Source organism: Epinephelus moara, chromosome 20, assembly GCF_006386435.1.
Source record: "Epinephelus moara isolate mb chromosome 20, YSFRI_EMoa_1.0, whole genome shotgun sequence".
Taxonomy (NCBI): Eukaryota; Metazoa; Chordata; class Actinopteri; order Perciformes; family Serranidae; genus Epinephelus; species Epinephelus moara.
In genome coordinates this window covers 41,163,896-41,182,053 of record NC_065525.1, presented here as the reverse complement: position 1 = coordinate 41,182,053, position 18,158 = coordinate 41,163,896, and the positions used below count along the sequence as shown (strand labels likewise).

The 18,158-nt window shown below is 42.1% G+C and overlaps 1 protein-coding gene across 2 annotated transcripts in view; it reads left to right on the top strand.

The window, feature by feature from the left end:
- The window catches only part of mgat4c (mgat4 family member C), a 180,054-nt gene that overhangs the window by 70,361 nt on the left and 91,535 nt on the right, over nt 1-18,158 (top strand). For both annotated transcript variants that reach the window (XM_050072497.1, XM_050072498.1), the window contains exon 3: nt 13,234-13,304. The gene's annotated coding sequence lies outside the window, so the exon portion shown is untranslated. The remainder of the gene's footprint in view (nt 1-13,233; nt 13,305-18,158) is intronic.

The window sequence follows — 18,158 nt, the reverse complement described above, 5'->3', positions numbered from 1 at the left end:
CTCAGCCCCCTCTCCTCTACCAGCACTGGTCACATGTAGGTTCGCTGCTGCAGACGTGAGATATGTTATTTATCTCCTCCATATTTAATGAGGAGTCGCCCTGGGAAGCAGATGGTACATTAGCTGTAATAAACCAGAGCTGACTTCGGTGGTTTTGTGAGGGAATACAGTATTGAGCCGTTAAGGCCTCGCTGTTTCACGCCCGACATTGTCAGAGGGTCGAAAGGTGTCTGGTGTGTTCACTCGGCCTCGTACAAACAGATCCCTTTTATAACTCTGGACAGGTTCTCATTGCCCTCAGTGAAGCATCATATATTGATGTGGGGGGAACAAAAATTACTGTAAGCTCTGACCCTTTGTTCGCGGAGCCAGCATTAAAGTTGCTGAGTGAGGGCTTCACATTGAGCTATGTTTTATTGTTACGCTCAGCAGAAGCGATTACAGCGGCACACACACTCATGCATGCTTCTTGAGACTCACTGACGGGACATGATGACGCATGCATCCTCTCGCACACCTTCACGTGCATGGGGGAAAAGTCTAATTAAGATTTCTGTCAAGTTGAGGAGAGCGGATGTGTTTTGGTCATCAGAATATTGTGGGAGCAAAATTTATTGTAGAATCTTTGCTTACGGACTGACGAGATGACTCAGACTGAAGAACCAGTCAGCTGTTTTTAACAATTGAAATCTGTCTCAGAAACGGTCTGCCAGTGCAAATGTTTTTGAGTATCTTAAATGCTTCATTTCCCTAAAATCTGTACAACCTGAACTAAAAGGTTACGGAACTCAATAAACCAAATTAATTGATTAAACACACAAACATTTTGATTCAAAAGTTTTCCAAATGTAGAAACATGATCAAAATATTTCTTAACACTCCAAAAGTTATTTAAACTATGTACATTTTTTAGTTTAAGTTTATTTTACTTTATTAATCCCCCTGAGGGGAAACTTGTCAAAAAAAACTTGTTAAAATATTGCGTTGTAACCAAGTACTGTATGGTTTTGACACTTTTCTAGCTTGTTAAAAAAGGACATACAGTAAAAAAAAAATAAATAAAAAATCTCTCAAATTTTAGGGGTGCTGGGATTCAATTTAGGGGTGCTTCAGCACCCCCAAAAATGGGCCAGAAACGCCTATGAATCCAGCTATTATAGTTTTTATTTCAGATGGATTTTAAACATGATCATGTAAAATATGATCTCTGCAGCCATGATGGGACAGTACTGTGGAGTCATCGCGCATTTTCAGCGTTGATTTGACCACTTGCCGCATTATGTAGTGACATCATTCCAAGCGGACAACTTGATGGTGTAAAAGACAAAAATGAACAGTCTAGCTATTATAATTTGGGTTTTTAGATCAGTTTTTAACAGGATCATGTAAATTACAATCTCCAGCAGCCATAACGAGACAATACTGTGGCATCACCGCAGGTTTTCACTGCCTTTTGGATCATTAAAATGTAATGATGTCATCACATGTGGACAATGTCATGGCACCAAAGACAGAAGTCTTAGCTTTCTGTTGCAACAAAAACTGAACAATCTAGCTATTAAAGTTTTTATTTTGGATTGATTTTAATCAGGATTATGTCAACGACGATCTCCCGTGGCCATGATGGGACAATACTGTGGCATCACTGTGTGTTTTCACCATCTTTTGGACCGCTTGTAGCATAACGCAATGATGTCATTGCAAGTGGGCAACATGATGCTGCAAAAGATGGAAGTCTGAGTTTCCTGTTGCAGAAAAAATGAATGCTCAAGTTCTTAAGTTTTTATTGTAGCTTACCTGCGGGAGCTCCATTTTCAGGGGGTGAAACAGATACGTCACGATGGAAATATTATCACAGCCAGTTCTTGAAAACTACATCTGGCAACAACCATTTATCCCCTGAGGTCACTTGTGCAATCTGTAATTTTTGCGACTGCTTACCTCACAGCTGGGGGTTTGTTGCTGTGTGTGATGTCTGAGTGTGTTTCATGTCCTCCGTTCACTCTTTGGAGAGAGACCAGCGACTGGTGGCAGCTGCCTCAGAGCCTCCGTGCTTCCACGCTTTATGGCTAATTTTGATAATTAAGGGAAGTGAATAGACATATTGAGTATCTGCTGTGCAATAGGTGCAGCTTTGAACCCCGCTGTGTCACAGGGCACCTTGGAGGTAAACACAGGCAGGTTTTAGGGAAGTCAGAGAGCAGTGGGTGGGTTGAAATGATTCCTCATCTCGACTGGGTGCATTCTTAAAGCCAGACTCGGGATGTGCGTGGAGAAAATAATCGCGCTGTGCAGCATATCAAATCATGGCCTGATGAGGAAAAAATAAACACGTCTAAGCTCATTGCTTGTGATGCAACCCAGCGACTCCATGGGTCTGAGACTGCAGGGCTCGCTCCGTGCACTCCCTTTCAGACAAATGCCATCGTTAAAGAAGCAGAGAAGAGATCTTAACAAGTTAAAAGAACCTCCCAGGAGATGGACCAGGAGGGAGAAGGAGGGCTGTGGATCACTGCAGTGTGTTCATTGAGAAGAATGAATGAATAAATTGAAAGCGATGGCATTCCTGGCGATCTTCAAGGCAATGAGACATTATTGATTTCTAAGGAGAAAACGCATTCTTAATGTGTCCAGGGATCCGGGCTTTCTTTCTCATTCCTATACTCGCTGTGTTTCTGCAGCTTTTAGCTACCAGAACTGACTCAGGAGTGAAGCTTGATATACAGCAAGAGCCCACTGTGGCTCAGGCATGCCGGTCTAGCTTTTGGAACAGCGAGCACTCCTCTCAATGGACCGCAAAGGTATGCCTCAACCATCTGTTCCCTTTTGACACAATGCAGTGAATCAGCACTTTAGTTTTTTTGAAGGAGTGCATCCTGAAAGGCTTTTATCTGCGAGGATGGAGGCAGAGAATTGCTGCGAAGATGGTAATCTGTGTTGATATTTAGAGGGAGGGAGCAGTGCTTTCTGTTATTGCTCCTGAGCCCATTTTCACACAAATTCTGTGAAGCAAACAAGCTGTCCTAAGCTTCTTTTTTTTTTAAAATTGTTTACAACATGATGGTTCATTGGCATATGGGTACCACCTGCAAGATATTAGAAGTAAGCGTCAGTATTTGGAAGTGTTGAGAAGTTTTCCCAGTGAATATCTGATGTGAATGAACACTCCTCTATCTGCCACAGCGTGCACGCCTTTGTGTTTGTATGTGTCCCTGAATGTGGGCTATATGAAGCTGAGGTTGCCGTTTTAAGACACCTCGCCTTGGCACTGAGCAATAGGAGTGCAAAGTTATCAGCTCTTTTCATTTCTGGGCTGACACTCTGGGTGAAAGATTCGGGGGTTAGGTGGGGAGCCGTGGATTAAAGATCATATCAAAGCCGGCGAATAGGTATAGCGATTCAGGAGCGATGCTGGAGATAGCAGATGAAGCCCGACTTTGTGGAGATATGGAGTGCAGCCCCAAGTTTATCATATAGAGTACAGATAGGCAGAGGATAGCAATCAAGGAGATGGGGTGGTGTGTGGCACAGCGGTGCATCAGGGACTTGGCAAATGTTTGACTTCTATGTTCAAGGACACAAACTGAAAGGTTCCTCGTATGTTGTTGTAAAAAAAAAAAGAAAAATCTGATTCTTTTCCTGAATAGTTCGTATTTGATTTGATAAAAAGGTGTTCATTTTTTGATGACATTGAATTAAGTGGTTTTTATTTCGGGCGAGGTGAGACAATTGAACATGGGACACTCACAGGGACACTTGGACTGAAACAAAGAGCACTCAGGGGACACTCAGTCACACCAGAGAGGCACTTGGGCGACTTAAGACAAATTCACGCTGACTTCATCCTGTAGTGTAAAAAACACATCCCTCTCATTCATTTAATTGGAGCCAGTCTGCCGATGAAGCAGAGGTGTCAACACTAAGGACTCCGGAAAAACAACACAAGGTCGTCGGGTAAAAAAGTTGAACCAGGCTCAACATTTGCTGCAAAGTGACATCATCTGATAAGGAGCTGCCAATTAAATACACAGAAGTGCACATTACTACTTACTTTGTAAAGGAGTGCTGCAGGAACGAGTCTTGAAACCATAGACTGTAAAAATAATGGACATAACTACCATGATGTCACCCATTGGTTTATGGACTCTTGTTTTGAAGCCTTGAGTTTGGCATGTCAGCCATCGCCATCTTGGTTTTTGGAGCCAGAGGTGACCATTTTTGTGTGAGAGGGTGGAGCTGTGGAGGAGCGAGGGGTGGATCTGACTGAGAGGCTGAGGGCACTATCCAAACCATATTCACTCCGAAGTTATTAAATACCAGCGCTTCGTCAGTGACTTCAAAGCTGTAATTTCACGTCGGCATGATATGTAGCCAGGCACCATTATTCTGTTATGGCATCAGGAAACACGGCAGGACAACAATATAAGTTAAGGGAGTGAAGTATGAGTGGAGCGGCGGGAGGTGTGGTGGATGGACCCAACAACCACCGTCTTTCACCTAGGAGGCTGGTGTTCACTTCCTGTATGAATATTAAGCCAAACCCTGTTCTTTTGTTGCCTAAACCCAACCACATGTGTGTGTTGGCTAAACGTAACCATGTTTGTTTGTTGTTGAAGGAAAAAAAACCATCAGTTGGTGGTGTTGTACCGACGTAGTGCTTTTATTTTGAAAGAGACTGTATGCAAACTGCACATTTCCTGTGAAAACAGAAGTGTATTTTGAAAACAGACAATGCATGTAACAGGCTGAAGTTGACACGGCGTCCCAGAACGTCAACAACCAACACACCCAGGGTACCTTGGACGTCATATGTGGACGTGGAAAGTCCATGACCCAATGTGTTGTTGAATGTGACAGTTTACTGCCATTCACAGAAACTCAAGACAGTGACATAGAAACCCCCACGCCAACTAGCATTTTGAGGGTAACTGCAGAGTGACGCAGACACAGCACAGAGTAAAAATGTATAAACACTTACAACAGTGTAGGCCAGTTATGTAGGCTGTGGCAAAGGCTCTCCATATATAAATCAGCTTGTAATCAGTTATTCTAACTGAACGCCCTGGATCATATTTCATTGTCTATCCACTACCTTGAACATCACACCCCCACTAAGGCAGAATCCCGGTTTACGTTCTCCTCTAATGTGAAGCACAGTGTCGCATTAGGGTACAAACATGTCCTGTTGAGGCTCAGAGCATCCTCCCTCTTGCACACCAATATTGGTATACTGACCTGTTTTGTGTTTGTAACTTTGAGAAAAGGGTCATCACCATGGACGATTCAGTCCAACAACACATGAAGTAACTGTTCTTCAGTTTTGATGCCATCATGGAGGAAACCTCCGATCAGGTTGTGTTTTGGAAGGTGGGGACATTTGTTCCCCTTGAATAGCTGTATATCCAAGAATCGCTTAGCAAAGAGAAGATTAAGTGCACACATTAATCCAGGAGTCAGAGCAATCTTGTAATCCACTCAGTATGCTAATTGCCTGTTCTTTCTCCAGCAAAGGGGTTTACAGGCCATTAAATGGCACTGAGCAGTTGACAAAGGATAGCCAGCATGCTCCCCCACCCACTCTCCCTCTCTCTATTTCTTACTTGGACAGGCTGTTGCACACCCACGCAACGCTCCTCTAAAGAAATATGCAGAATCTAAAAAAAATAAAAAAAAGTGTGCTGCTGTGATTCTCAAAGCAGTTATTTATTTTGCAGCATTAGAGTAGAAAAAGCGAGCTGTGCCTCTGCTCCAAGCGAACCTGACAGTGACAAAAGTGGATCTCTTGCTACTTGAATGAACTTTTGATCTACTCGACTCTGAAGGGGTTTCTTCAAACATTTTCCCCCAGCATACCGGGGTTTTCTTGTAACATCTGTCCATACCTGACAGTGGTACAAGTAAATAATGAAAGAGAGTTGAGTGCTATTGTCTCCGTCGCAGTCCCAGTCATGCACAACCCTCCCTTCTCCCACTTTGCTCGTACACAAGAGGATCACGCCAAGGTAAAGTGCAATTCTTAGCGCGCTGCTGCCTGTGCAGTCCCCCAAGTGGCCTTGGCAGCCGCAACATGATGGATGTTGTTTCAGATTGGGTTTCTCGCTACACTGATAAAGCAGCCTAGTCAAAACACATTCACTAGCAATGTAAGCAGATAAAGATAGTTGCAGATAATTAGAAGATTTGAGCTTTGCGTCATTTGTGGTGCCAACTGCCAAGGAACGGGGCTGTGACGGATGACTCAAACAAGAGAATTCGGCATGAAGCCTGACTGCAAATGTAGCTGGTAATGACCAGAGTGTGTTTTTCAGATGCAGCTAATGAGCACGGCCATTAGACATAAATGACATTTTAAAAACCTGGGGAGTAAGGAAATGAAGAAGTACCCCAGATAGACTGCCTGTAGGCAGCAAATATGGCAAGAGCATCTGGAGGATGCAGCACTCCATTCACATGGATGACCTCCACCCAGAGTGCTGAGGCTGTCAGTCATTTCACTGCTGTTAACCGTGAGGATCGGGGCTCATTACAGTGAAACTGTCAGAACCATTCGCCTCAATATCCACATGGCATCTCAGGGCTCTGTACAGTTGGCACTTATCCTCTGTGTTTGACAGATAATCCTGTCTATATGGCTATACTATTTTAATTTTCTGATGAGCCCATTTGAAAGGAAGTTTTGCCACTTTGGAGGTCCACGGACAGAGACAGAGACGACGGCTTTGACATTGCAGTTTATAGTTTGTTCGGATGTGCCGACACATTCTACTCTACATGCTGCATTCTAGATAAGAAACCCAGAACAGAGAAATTGTACAAAAGAAGCCACCAGATGGATTTGTTTTCTTCTGTTTAAACAGTAGCTCTCAAACATGTGCCACTAAATCCTCAGAATCTGCAGGCTTATGTTGCAACCTATCACTATGCACCATGATTGATTAGTCACCCATCTCCGGTTTAATGTGTGCAGTTCATGATGAAATCAGCTGTCGTAGTGTTTGCTTTTTGGTTGCAAATACACAGTGGTAGTCAACCCCTATGAAAGGCTTAAAACTGCTGATTCTCACATTGAACATTTCTTTTATATATTTTTATTTTCTGTGGCTGCTTCAAAAATCCTGACCAACTACATTCAATTCTAATTTGTTATTCAAATATATTGTCACTCAAAAATTCACCGCAAAAAATCTCTGATTGTCGTTCAAAGCTGGACTTTAAGGGTGTTAACTTTGTCTGAGGGCTACAGCACAATGCTAGTAGTTAAAAACAACATTCATTTAACTAAAACAGGCAAAAAAGAAGCATTTGACCACTGCCCGTTCATGCCATTCGTGGGTGCCCGTTGAAGGCAGAATTATTGCACCGTTATGTCGCCTTGCCATTCTGTTTATAAGGTATGATGGCAGAATCATGTCAGTGTCGCTTCTGAGCCAGGAATGGATGTAGTAATAACACCGAAACAATGTCTGTATTAAAGTGGGACAGCTGGCAGCATGAAAGTGACATTTCTATGGTGGGTTATGTGTGACCCATTGTGGGAGATTCAAAAAGTAGCTGATAGCAGTTAGCGGCTAACTCAAATAAGAAGTACAGCAGCAGAAAATGTCCACAAATTGGGGAAAACATTGAGGTTGTTGCTCTCCGAGCAGAGGATGAAGTAAGTCGCCATATAACAGGCAAGGTAAATGATTGTTATATCCATGTTAATGCCCTTGTTATTGTTTGTAAAGCTCTGCTAACACATGTATTACATGTCATGCCTGTCACACCTCTTTGATTCCACAATTCTGGGATGCTGTCTTAAATTAGACACATGAGTGGAATGATGCCGTGGTCATTCTTTTCTGTGTAAAAACGGACTTTGTAGTGCAATCTTTGTGTAAAAAGGGCTCACAAAGCTGACTATGACTAACTATGGTAGAAGCACAAATATTAGGGGAAAAAAATACCAAAACAACAAAATCTGCAAATCTGCGAATCTGGCAGGTGAATGCTCCGCCTCTGAAACATTACTGGCGTGGTAAGACACCTTGGGAATGTCTGCAAATCCAGTTTGCAGGGGCAGTTGTGTCCAGTGAAAGTGTCCCTCCTGGCTGCCTTACAGTCAAGATGGTGGCGTAGATAACAAAAATGTGCCTAACTTTAGTAGTTCATACCATGTCTGGCATAGAATTAATCAGCAGATCCTCATGGTTAAAATGAGATCAAACTTTCCGATGGCCGTCAGTGCTTGAGCCAGGACGAAGGCTACAATGTGGCCTGTAACAGACTGCAAGGCTTGTTGTTTTTAGCTGAGCTGATTTCCGGAACTCTTGTGGCCCCTACCGGCCAGTGAAAAGGAGTGAGGAGACAGCCGTCGATTACGGTATAAAACAGTCAATAAACGTGTTTTTCAACAATTGTAAATCACTGCAACCACCGGAGGTCCTTGAGTATTCAGTCCTGAATGTACACAGAAAATATTAGGCTGACTGGTCCAGTAGTTTGTGAGATTAGCTGCAGACGGACAGATACACACACTCACACACACAGACCAGCCAACGATGGTCCCCACCGGGCGTACACCTCGTGGAGATAATGCTAATATGGTATTAAGTACTTTCGTAGTTGGGATGTTTCTCATTGTGCTCACATGGAAAGAAGCCGGCGTTTATTAGCATGCAAAATAGAAATGCCAATATTTTGCTAACACTTGTTAAAAAACATAAGACTGTTGCATTAGACTGTGTGCAGACAAATGTGAGTGAACTAATATGTGTGTGTGTGTGTGTGTGTGTAGGCAAGGCAAAGTACTGCCAGGCAGAGGCACTTGTAGATAGAAAGTTTCGCTTGCAGACAGCTACATTTGTTTGCTGAGTGGGTGACATTGTGATGTAAAATGGAAATAATTTTCCCGACTAATGCGTAATGTGTTTGAAAGTTTCTGATTCTATAAAGGAAACATTCAAGGTTTCAGTCATCATAAAAGAAAAATATGCTCACATCTCTCCTACAACTTCAGATTTGCCCATTTACACTTTCTCATTTTTAAGGTGGCCTGTTTGATGTGTTTTATTTTTCCTCATGAATAATTTCAGCCTGATAAAAGTGGGTAAGAGTGGGAAATGTGTTGGCATGGTGATAAGAAATTCATTACAAAAATCTCCCAAACATTTAAGTTGATTTTGAAGAATAGAGAACATTAGGATGTGAGAATAATGGAACTCTTCAGACGGTTTGTCTTCTTGTGAGTGGGTGTGTGTGTTTGTTTGTTTGTTCATTGAACCCTGGTTAAAGGATGTTTTCCTGGATTTGCTGTACTGTGTGCTATGGTATGATGACCTTCATGTATTCTCTTGGTATCTCGAAAGGTATTCTGAGGTGATAGCTCTCCGTTGCTGGGAATATGAGGGGGAGCGGGGGTATGATAAAGTGCAGATGAGATGTTAGGTAAGGCTGTATGTGGGTGGTTGTCTCTTAGGTTGAGAATTTTCCTGGAAGCTATGGAGGTCACAGTGGGAAACGGGCTGAATGTTTTTCTACCAACACAATGTTGGCAGTGAAGTATTTGTTACATTCAAATGTGTACGATCCACCCCTCAATCTGCAACTCATCAGATTTTACAAAATAAAAACACAAAACTTTTTGGTCCAAAAAGATTTTTAAATGTAGACACATAAAAAAAAATATTTCATAACATTCAGTAAATTATTTGAACTGTGTACATAATAAAGGGTTTGAGATATGCTCATTATCATAAGCAGAGTGAAAAGGCAGAGTGATAGATTCATCATTCATTCCTCTGGCACCACCATGTGTTTTCGCATGTTTGCTTAGTCTTGTAAACAATCCGATTTCTTTTTACAACCAGTAGAGTCGCCCCCTGCTGGCCATTAGAAAGAATGCAGGTTCAAGGCACTTCACCGCATTGATAACCCCCTGGTTGTGAAAGTGTGCACAGTTTTTCGATAAAATGAGGAATTGTGATTAGAGTGCACAACGTAGTGAGTAAAATGTCATAAGCACAAAAATGCTGTCGTAAAACTAAAACACTATTTGCATTGACTAAAGGTTCAGGTCGTTTCATAAAGGAAGCTTTTCGGGTCTAAGTACTTCACGGTTGCATCCTTCACAAGAGCTCCACTTGTGATTGCATGCTTGTTGTGATTCTGCTGCACCACACAGAAGATTATTTGCTTGAAAAACTCCAATTTGTAGTGTTTTCCAGCCACGGGATGTAACAAGAAACGATCCAGTGAAGAGCTTTTTGAGGGGCATTAGAGGTTTTGAGTTAAAACTGCATTTGGCAACTTAGCACACGGACTCTGGCTCCAAATGGCAGCGGGGGGTAATTGCTTGAAGGATGAACTTCAATGCCCAGAAGTTATGTAATGTGGTGTCAGTAAACTGCAGTCTTTGCTCACTCAAAGGACATGGAAGAAAAGAAGAAAGACAAAACATCTGACATTGATGACATTATATAAGTAGGAGGGGACACTGCCCTACAGTGGAGCCACAGTTAAAGTAAAACCAGGTTTTTACGTGAAAATCTTTCCTTGTGTAGCCTTAAAGTCAACTTATGCAGATCTACTTAGAATGTGACATTTGTAAAATAATGTTTTGGAGTACTTATGTTGGCAAAATGCACAACAGGTAATCTCTATTGACAGATTCTGCATATGTGTGCGACAGGACAAGAGTTTGGTATCGGCAGTATTCTGGTTTCCGCTAGGGGTGGGAATCTCTAGGCACCTCACCATTCGATTCGATTCCGATTCTGAGGGCAACGATTTTGATTATAAAATGATTCTTGATTATAAAACGAGCCAAGAAGAAAATTTACACGAGATACTGAAAAACATTATTGTAGTAAAGCTGGGATTACATGTCCAGTGCATACAAACTGTATTACTCCATCCTCCTCATCCACAAATCTCAACGGGACTCTCCTGTCCCTCGTCAACCTCCTCGACATTTCTCCTTCAGTATAAAACTATAACTGACTATAACTATCTATGGACTATAAAAACACGAACTAATGCAAAAAAGACGAATGATGGCAAAACTATGAACTATGGTGAAAACACGACGAAAACACGGCAAAAAAACACTCAAAAACACGGAATAAAAAAATCAAAAGCTCTCAAAAAATCACAAATACTATTATTTACAACACTAAATATTATTTACAAAGAAAACACCACCCAAACTCCACTAAAACTCACCAAAACTCCGCTAAATCACTCCGACTCTCTCCTCGTCAGCTGTCACTCTCCTCCTGCTGTGTTCACTTCCCTCCCCTCCTTCACAGGTAATGACGTCACGACAGAATCTCGATGCATCTAAAAATCGATTTTTTCCCCCCACCGCTAGTTTCCGCTGTTAGTCTGTTTATAGTCCAGGTCGTATTCACCAATCACATTTGACTGGCAGATAAACAGTCAGTGCAGAACGGCAGAACCACTGGCTATTGTCTGATGACAGGTTACATCTATATTGAGCTGTTATGCCTCCGTACCAGCTGTGGCCGGGTTGTCCGTCTGTCTCACAAACATGATATCTCAATAATGCCTTGAAGGAATTTTTTTCAAAGATACAAACGTATCTTGGACTTTACAATGAACTGATTAGAATTTGGTGGTCATAGGACAAAGGCCACTGTGACCTTGAATACGTCTTGTGAATGTGATATGTCACAACACCATGATGGAATTTTTTCAAAGTTGGAACAAATGTCCAGTTGGAGTCCACACTGACCTGCTAAGAATTTGGTACTCATAAGTCAAAGGTCTCTGTGACCTCATCCATCTCAATGTCATGAACCCGATATCTCAAGAATGCCAAGATGAAATTTTCTCAAATTTGGCACAAAGGTTGAAGATCAAAAGTTACTTGGAGCTCCTTCATTTCATTCTTTTGAACGTGATATCTCAGCAACAGTGTGAGGGAATTCCCCTAAATTTGGCACAAACGTCAACTTGGACTAAACAATGAACTGCTTAGAATTTGGTGGTCAAAGATCAAGGTCACTGTGACCTTACAAACAAGGTTTTGGCCGAATCGCAGAGATTCATAATCTAATTCTAACATAATTTCACACAAATGTCTAACAGGATAAAATGATTAAGAGATGACATTACATATCCAAAAGGTCAAAGGTCAGCGTGACTGTGACATCATCATGTTTTAACGTCATATCTCAGGAACAGAAGGGGAGACATTTGGTCAGATACTGAATTGGTGACTAATCTTGAAACTGTGCTGATTGTATAGATCTTTTTTTTTTTTTTTATAAATGTCAATAAAAGTCATACAACCACGGGGTGGTAACTGTAGTTTAAATATGTATTGGCATTCATATGCAGATATCTGTTTATAAATTGATAGACATATAGATAGATCCTTTATTGTCATTGTGTGTTATACAGTGAAACTTTGTTGGCGCAATCCAGTTAGCAGCACATGAATGTGTACACAGGCACCACCACACACTCACATAAGCTAATCACATCATCCTCTTTACCACACACACATTCATATCTATATTTATAAGATATATGATAAATATTAAGTAAAAACAATAAAACAGTAAAACAACAGTTATTGCAGTTATTGTTTATTGAGATTAGCCGAAACAACCGGTGCACAGAGAAAGATATCTTGGCCCGGATATCTGCTGGCTTCACTGGATCAGCCTGAAGTATTGAGCCTTGTCCCCAGAGGCTTTATCGTCATCAGACAACAACACAGGCTGAAAACGGTAACTTAAGGCACAAACTTGTATTCTAATCAACCCTCAGAGGACTGCGGTCCCCCCACATCTGCCCACCCCAAAGCTTCCTTTTTAAACAGGGCCACAAAAACCAACTGAGTGAGGATCACCTAGCAAAATGAGGTCATCTCCACACATCCTTTGATCCCTCCATTCTTCATCTCAGAGGCAAGTGGCATATAAGAGGATCTATCTTTGTGAACGGTTTTGAGCCCCCAAAATTACAAACAAACTAAAGGCGGGGGATCGATAGAGTGTGTCTCACAGAATGATGAACTGGCACTTCAGAGGAGGAAAATCAATGTTGCGCTCCCTTTCTCTCCCTCTCCTCCTCTCTCTATCTTTCTCTTTTGGTCCTGAACTCTCTTCACAGCCCTCACACTGCAGTGTTTAAGTGTGTGTGTGTGTGTGTTCACATGTGTGTTGCTCGAAGCGGGGTCCCTCATTGTGATTTAATGGTCCTTTGTTTCTTATTCCTTTTTAGCCTGGAAGACCCCTGCCACTTTGATGTGTGAGCACACCCACCAATAATGGCCCATAGGATACGCAGTGGAAGTAAGTGCTTCTGGTCAGATTTACCGCTTTAGTGGTCCTCCTCCTCCTCCCTCCGCTGCCCCGGTAAACCTCAGCTCATCTGATGCGGACATATTGATCAGTGCAACATGGCAATCTTTAAATCATAACACAGCACTTAACAAAAAATGAAACCATCTATTTATTGCAGCACATTCTTCGGACAGTTGACTGCATGGTGTTGCATTTTTATATCCCCAGTATGTACAGTCGTGTTGGAGGCAAAGAGAACCTCTGAAAAACAAAAGGAAGTCCACTGTATATCTTAAACATAAAATAAATAAAGTTCCCCAAGGGGAAAATTGAATCCAGGAGCTCTGTCTGAAGTTAGAAATTAACTGTTGTACTGTGGTCATCCGTAAGCATCACAGTCCCAACAGAGGGAAGCGTTACTCAGCTTGGTGTTTCGTGATTTTACTTAAAAGATGTTTTGTAATAACCAATTGAGGCTTTATGTTGGAAAAAGCACAAAAATGAATCTAAAGTTGTTTTTTGTTGCTCCAAAATCTGCTGCTTGTAATGATGGAATAGGTACAGTATTTGCTTTGAGATTGCTTTTCCCCAGAGAGATGGAGTTATCCGATAACTGGAGCGTGATTATCTCAGTTGTTGGGGCTTTCAGTGAGCCGAGGCTGGTTGTGGCTCGGCTCAGTGTACAACTGTGTTTCTTTGTCTGAATGGGAAATTTACACCAGCTCCCAGTCAAATGTGGTAATTTCTTCTGAGATGGATAACTTTGTCTGCTCTACCAGCAGCAGTGGCAGGTAACCAAGCGTTGTTGGGTAGGCATCTGCAAAGCTGTCCAGACAAAATTTAGAATAAGTGATGGCTAGTGGCATGACTCAAGGGATGGCAGTGTCGGTTGGTCTGTCCAGCCTGCTTTCACCATAAAAACGACCACACAGGTTGACTGTGCCGGCAGCTTATTGCGACCCATACTTGAGTTTACTGTGAGTCGGCCGTAGTGAAGTGACTCTGTGACTCAAAGCCTGTGTAATGATGTAAAAATATCAAAGACGGGTGATGGATGGATAAAAAACAAACAAAAACAGGACTTTCACCCAGGAGACCGGTGTCAAGTATGACTTCTTTGAATAACAATGTAGCCTAGTAGTGCTTGAAGGCCTATGTGTAGCATGCTACACTAGTAACGTATGTGACAAAAGTCGTGATCTATAAAAACAGATTTAATGGGAGAAACTTCGACCCATGCTTACCAACATTTTGAAGACGGGAAATTGGTGATGCAGATGGTGAGGTGGAAGCCCAAATGTAGCAATTGGCGAATATGTTTTGGCAAACGGCATTTTGACATAATATGTATGAAACGTGCAAATATAACATATTAGTGATTTTCAGGAAATATCTTAACAGCAGTTAAATGGATTGCAATGAAATTTGGTGCAGACATTCATGGTCCCAGAGAGGACTACGTGATATCATCTTGAGGTTGACATTTCTGGGTTTAAGTGAAATATCTCAACAAATTTTGGATTATTATAAAACACACAGAGACATAGGCCTACAGCAATTGGAATCATGGCCATTCTGATGACTCTGACTTTTTATCTAGCGCAGCCCGCTGGTCAACATTTTCACATATCCTGGGAAATCAATATCTCAGCATGTACCACATTCATTGGCACAAACATTTGTACATTTATGATTTAGAGAAATTCAATCCCTAGTAACTTTGTTGATGGACTGACTTTACCTCTACTGCTGTCAGGAGCAGGGGTTGTGTTAACTGAAGGCCGTTGGCCATTTTGACCGGTTGCAATTACCACCCCTGCCCACTTGGCGGCGGAGTGCGTGCTGAAGAGCTATGGACAGGAGGCTTTGGAGCGCGTCCGTGACCACTACGGCTCACACACCGGTGTAGCTGAACCACTGGTGCAGAAGGAGCGCATGCTGCGGGATTTCCTCCCGGTGAAGCGAGTGCTTGCAGTATCAGGGAACCCCTCATTCAGAGTCTTGCCGACTTCTGATAACTTCTCTGGGAGAAATGTTCCCCGACTTTAAAACTGTGGCTGAAGTGGCGCTGGTAATTCCTGTTTCCAGTGTGGCAGCAGAGCGCGGATTCAGCCTTCAGAACAACATCAAAACAGCCACGAGAAGTTGTCTGTCCGAGGCAAAAGTACAAAACTTAATGACAGTCGCCTCCGCAGCAACCTCCCTTGATGCGTTTGATTACGCACAAGCCGGCACAGAGTGGCAGTCCATGCGCAAGAGGAGGAAGGTGACTGAGAGTTCAGGCCGCAGGTGAACTATGTTCAAGTCAGCTGATTTCTTGCAATTTTTTGTTCAGATTTTATTTGTAATTGTTTAATTTTGTTAAATTGCTTTGTTAATATATTATGCACAGTCAGTGGTTTAAGTGGCTGCCGTTTTCACACTGCAGAGAAAAAGTCATTCATCTGCTTCATGTAGCGTTGTTGACAATAAGAAGCCTAATGGGACGGGTGTGTGGAAGTCTGTTCATCTTTTCGTTCATGTCCTTATTAATGCACACTTTATAACTTGCTTGTTGGATTTATTAAAAATGAACGAATGAAAACTAAATGTCTTTGAATATCTTTATTATCATTAAAAAACGAAAATTAAAATGACCGGTAAAAATAGATTATGACTGGATTTTTATGACCCTGTCGGTCAAAATGATCGGCGACGAAAAGTCTAGCGCAACATCTGGTCAGGAGTGTGAATTTGTGGTTTTGAGTGAAATCTCTCAACAACTATTGGATGGATTGCTGTGAAATTTAGAGCAGACATTCATGTTCACCTCAGGATGAATTGTTATGAATTCATTGAGCTTAACTTTTCATCTGAAGCCATCATCACGTTAAAGTTATTATTTTCCCAGCACTTTGTTTTATGAACAAATAACTGTATAACTAATGTGTATACATTAGCATACTGTCATTGTGAGCGTGTTAGCATGCTGATGTTAGTATGTACAGCTTCATAGAGCCACCATGGCTGGAGAGTCTTTCTGGTCTTTTTTTTTTTTTTTTTTTTGTTTTTTCACCTTTGCACCAAAGAGGCAGTTCCTCCACCTGCATCACATTTTTTCCGTGTGTGCACATATAGGGTGCATGTAATTTGCATGAGCGAGCATGTGTCTGTCGGCCTGTCCTGGGCGTTACCTGCTGGTGTGATGTGGATGAGCTTTCAGACAGCCCCTGTTGGTGCTGGAAGGCAGCGCTGTCAGCTGTGGAGAGCTCTTCCTGTCAGCCCTGCCTCGTGAAATTTAGGGCTGCGAGATGAAGCCTGAGACAGGTATCCATGTGGGGTGAAGGGGGTGGGGGAGCCAGAGGAGGGGGGCGATCTATCCATCTACCTATCTATCTATCTATCTATCTATCTTTCTAGCTATCTGTCCATCCACCTATCTATCTACCTACCTATCTATCTACAGAATCTATTTGTCTCTGTTTCTTTGTCTTTGTCTGTCTCCGGGGGTGCAGTTTGGGCTGGGAAGCTGCTTTGTGTCAGTGGTGAAATATTCATGGTACGTGCAGGGAGTTTGACGTGCTGCTCTGACACTTCCATACTCTCCACCCTCATTTTCATTTCCTCTCTGGCTCCAGTAGCACGTTACCTCGCAGCTCCCCCGATCTGCCGTTGAGCGCCGTACTGTATGCTCAGTACAGTCATGATAAAAAGGAACCCACGGCACACTGCTTTTTACATTTTCATACCTAAGAGAATGGGATGTCAGGAAAAGAAAAAAAAAGCTGCATATCGGCGGGAACATGTTGGCTGAAAAGCTTTCATTTGAGCATTTATTACCATTCTGTTAAAGGCTTTCATGCTAAAAACGGCACTTTGCTGTACGCTCTTTAAGATCCTTTTCGTCCTGTTATAATGGGAAAGCTCTCATTCTAAATATGAAATTAATGACATCTTGGGTGCTGAATGTGGCTTCCTACATCCCTCAGAGAACTCAGCTGGACTTAATGTACCCAGCTGGATTTCATGTTTAAGAGAAGATTGTTGTGATTAATAGCATCAACAAGAGAAGGATTGTTCCAGAGAGAAAAAACAGGAATGTGACATCGCACTAAGAACGTGTTGTTCCTTGTGTATTGTAACCTGGTATCTCTGCCTGTTCTTCTGTGGATTTGTCTTTGTTGATTTAACTTGGCTGCATATAATGGTGGGTCTGAAAAGGATTCAGTGACACCAAAACATGACAGTTTTTGGAACATTGTAATCCATATCTTCACATGACATCCTGTCGTCTCAGTTTGGACGAGAATCCCTGGAAACCAGAGGCCAGTGTTTCAAGATACAAAAAGTTGTTTCTTAAAAGAACTCTTGCAAGAAGTTCAGAGAATTTTTTTTTGTGTGTGGTTATTCTCATGGCATGTCATGTTTTTTCACTTCATGTACATCAATATCAGTCCGTCCTTAGGAATTATGTCTTTATTGGTCGATCTGTGTGGGTAGGTATGTAGCGCCTCCTTCACAGACATGCAATGACCATTGGTGGTTTGATCAACTGTAATTATGATCTTTCCCTATTTTTTTCCTTAAAGGAACAATGAACCCCTAAATAACATATTTTTCCAGTGGCAATGTCTCCAGAAGTCATAGCCCAAATACTCAGGATAATCCACAGACCTTGTCGTGAGCAGTTTCATGCAGGAACTATTTTCTTTTTACCAAAAACAATTCCTTTGATGTCTTTCAGTCTGGATTTTGAGCACATCACAGCACTGAGACTGCACTTGTAAAAGTTTTAAATGACATTCATCTGAGCAGTGATGCATCAAAGATTTCGGTTCTGGTATTACTGGACCTCAGTGCTGCATTCGACACAGTTGACCATAA